This window comes from Mchenga conophoros, linkage group LG3, assembly GCF_057382185.1.
Source record: "Mchenga conophoros isolate Kocher_MC1m ecotype Shallow Benthic linkage group LG3, M_conophoros_male_GT1.1, whole genome shotgun sequence".
NCBI classification, from domain to species: domain Eukaryota; kingdom Metazoa; phylum Chordata; class Actinopteri; order Cichliformes; family Cichlidae; genus Mchenga; species Mchenga conophoros.
The window spans coordinates 75,253,700-75,257,787 of NC_140528.1; the positions used below are offsets into that span (position 1 = coordinate 75,253,700).

The 4,088-nt window shown below is 39.9% G+C and overlaps 1 non-coding gene across 1 annotated transcript; it reads right to left on the reverse strand.

Annotated features, from left to right (window-relative positions):
* Positions 1–616: 616 nt before the first annotated feature.
* trnaa-cgc (transfer RNA alanine (anticodon CGC)) lies at positions 617–688 on the reverse strand. The gene has a single exon. It is a non-coding gene; the product is annotated as a tRNA-Ala (tRNA).
* Positions 689–4,088: the final 3,400 nt, after the last annotated feature.

The following is a 4,088-nucleotide window of genomic DNA, read 5'->3' on the forward strand; positions in this document are numbered from 1 at the left end:
GTCTTGGCTTGCAAAATCTTTAAAATGAAGGAGCTGTTGTCATGTGAGCAGACACCCAGCTGGATTCATCCCTCCCGCCTTCCCTGCACAAACCTGTTCATCCTTCCTGATGAAATTAATAAAACTTGCTCGTGTGCTGATTATTGAACCGTGTCCTTTGTTTAATAGACACGATGGCATCGTGTTCGCACGCTAAGACGGCATTCTTCATCGAAGCGTTTTCAATTTCCATCAGCCAAGGATCAATTTACTCCTTCTCTTTGTTCCTGCTCCTTGTTCCACCCTCACTCTCTTTGCGCTCTTATTCTCATTTTGCAAATTTGGCATGGACAATAGAGATCAGCAGATAGAGACAGATAACATAATCAGAGAATATGATGAGAGGACTTTGCATGTGACCCATGTTTCACACTCATTTATCACAAATTTCAGATGAAAGGACAGGTAAGTCAATTAAATGCTCATATATTTCAAACAAAAGAGGTTTTATTTAGTTGAGGAGAACCGCTGCTACTGCTGCTTTGTCATTCACCCCTTCATCAGGAATTATTGCCTATTCTGGTAAACACTTTGTGCCATTTGTTGTTATATAGGCTGACATAGATAAGATAAGAAATGGAGATGCTGGGGATTGAACCCAGGACCTCATACATGCGAAGCACGTGCTCTACCACTGAGCTACATCCCCTTCTGCATGCTATGGTATTGATGTCAGAGTGTGTGAGAGAGAGGCTGGTTTAAACTAAGCAAGCTTCACTAAAACACATTGTGTTTTAAGTCTTTCAGTATTTCAAACTGACATTTCTTGTATTTACAGTCTTCTTGATGGCTCATTACCATGCACACAGTGCACATTACAGCCACCAACAGTAAATCAGAAGAAAAGCCTTAAAACAAGCATGCAAATTCGTGTGGATCTGCAGAGTGCAGATAAGATGTTGACGCACTTGATCACAGCTCTGCCAGTGGTCAAAAATATCACTGGACACGTTTAAGTGTTTGACAGAAGATAGCATTCTGCTTTAAAGTGATATGTTTGGTTCTGTATTTGAGTGTGGAGTCACTGAAAAGGTAATATCTGCAACAATTTTGTAAGTCTTTCCATGTTTTAAAAGTTAAATGAGCACAAAACGCAGTTAGAGTCAATTTTACGGCATCGTGATCAAATATACTATTTGAGTGCAGCGCATGTGCTTCATTTTCCAGCTCACATTTGAAGGCTGTTACAGTTAAATGAATTTGAATGTTACAGTAAATGGAGACTCACTCATCACTCATTCATTCAGCATGAAAAAGCCTATTTAAAGCGAGCGGCGTGTTTTTTCCTGCTAGTAATGACACTTCATTTAAAAATCAGTCATTTGGCCCCAAAAGAATCGCAGATATGAGCGATATGCGACATAAACCTTTAACATGATGTTCAACATATCACACTGAGGATTTATATCACTGCAGACACATAAAGCCAAAGAATTATTTCATCAGCGATCCACACTGCACTATAAACTGTGTAATCAGCCACTGAATCAGCTGAATGAAATAATCTGCTTCCACTACATAATCACCATCTTTCATCCTTTCAGTCCTGGCTGCGGTGTAATTATTTGAATGTGATCTTACACAGTCTGACAGAAATGTAATTTTTCCTGTAAATGAGGTTGAAAAGCTTATAATGCAGTCATCTTACTTTTCAGCATACTTGCAGACGATGGATTTAAGTGAATTGAGCCAAAGAAGAGGTTCTTTTTATTTCCCAGGCAGTTTTTAAGCAGATCTAATTTGGCACAAGAAAGTTGTATAAACTGAAAGTCAGACTCTTTTATCTTTTAAGTTGCCATATTTAGAATAAGTGCATTAACATCGTCATTGGATTCCCCCGCTCAGCCCCTCTTCCCTATTACCTGCAGTATGTAAATTTGCACCAACGGTCAACATTTTTCTACCTCTAACCAAACTTCCTTATATTTCATCAGCTTTCCAAGTGATTGTTCCACCTTGATGTGAAATTTCAGGAACTAATTTCTTACGATGACTCCAACACCATGTGAATGCACTTAAGATTAAGGTGGAAACAGAAATTTTCCACCTATTCCCGAATGTAAACAAGCAGCCATGTGGCAGCTCTGTGTAGCTGTGCATAAGGAGGACGGTAATTAAGTCAAATGCTGCAGCCAGCTACTGCTCATTTTAGCTGCTTTAATGATTTTGTTACCTTACTTAACATTTTACACTGTACCTAGAGCTGAATGCATTAGGAATGTTGTACAGAGTGTGTAATGCGCTGAGTTCTGGGTACAGTATAAAAATAGGCTCAGTACTAAAGCTGGACTCTGTACAGTTTTATAGATCTGACTCCAGCACAGCCAGAGCTTTCCTCAAACAATGAATGCTTTGACACAGAAAGGACTTGAGCAATGCAACTCTGAAATGGGAATATTCCACATCTGCTATGGCCCACATTGCAGCGCAGTTATAAAGCCGACAGAGGCAACCAGAGCCAGTCAAAAGCTGCGGCAATGTTTACTGTAAAGGATTTAAAATCTCTGCGCTATCAGCCACCCACAGCAGTTTATCTTCCGGCACTGGGGACTCCACTTACAAGGGTGCTTCTGCAATAAAAAAAAATCTACTGTGAAATCTACCATAGTGACATAACTTGAATGTCATTCCTCTTTAAAATGCACATTTATTCATACTCTAAAATGTGTAGACATTATAACTGCAGCTAACAATGCCCAGTGCACCCACACCCTCACTCTTTTGGGTTAAGACTACTTTATCGGGCTGGGTGAGAATCAAAACATGTTGTTGAGAACAGCTTAGCGCACAAAGGCTCTGTCTTACCGTTCTAGAGGTCACTTTTTTACCACTAACAAACAATGACCCCAGTACATTCTACAAGTAAACAAATGACAAAAACACAAACTTCACACTCATTTTGTGATGAAATTCTGAAGCAAGGGGTGGTGGTAAGGTTAGCGTTTGATTTTTAAAAAGCTTTGGATACAATTCAAAGCAGTCATGTGGAAGTTGACTACGAACATTAGCAAAAGTAGTTTGTAGAGTACTACAAGAAGTGCAACAGTGGTGCTTGTTATGAAAGTAGCAGAAAATGTAACAACATCAATGGAAAATGGCTGTTTTGTAGCTCATAGTGAATAAGAAGTTATTGTAGTTAATGCTGTTAATAGATTCTTACAACTTGCAAGTAATTCTAGAGACAGATACAGGCATTGCTAAATAATAAAATTATTTATAAAGACATCTGTTGGCTGCTTCACCTGTAGATTAGATGTTTCACAACATGAGCAGCTATAAACACCTACACAAACGTTTGGTTCCTCCTCTGCATCCCCGGATTCAAAATCTTGTATTTCACATTTATACGCTATGGATCACAGAGACTTCTTTTCCCCCCCCCCCCTTTTTTTTACACTAGTCATGTATTAATGTCCCAGCGAGCCAAGGAGCTTCACTTTGTACCAAGCACTTGTTTCTTCAATTGGATCTCAGCGGGGTGGAGGGGTACAATGTCGTCTTCGCCCCGGGCTCTCTTCTAGTCTCTCCTCTCTCCACACAGTTGGAGTGGGTTAACAGGATTAAGGGGACGTGCATCGTGTTGGGTGGAGCGCTGAATATACTGGAAGTGCCTCCATCATGGTATGCAGTGGGACAATGCTCAGAGAAATCATCATGTAGCATATTTAGGTCAGATTCAAAAGAATGTATACATTAAACATACACAATACTCCCTGGGGACAATAAAGTCTTAAGACCGAGTGATAGCAGGCTAGGTAGGTAGCTAGGTAGGTAGCTAGGTAGGTAGCTAGCTAGCTAGATAGATAGATAGATAGATAGATAGATAGATAGATAGATAGATAGATAGACTGAGGCGGTTCTGTCAGGGGCTATTCATCTTTAGATCAGCATAATGCTGTGTACATAAGGGAGTTGATGTTGGGGTAATCTACTTAATCCGACTGGGGGTTGAGTCATCTTCACAGGCTCAATAATTGATAGCACCATCTGCTGTTGAATCAATCTACCACAATATCATATGTATGGAATTAGGTTAGTGCATTGCAGGG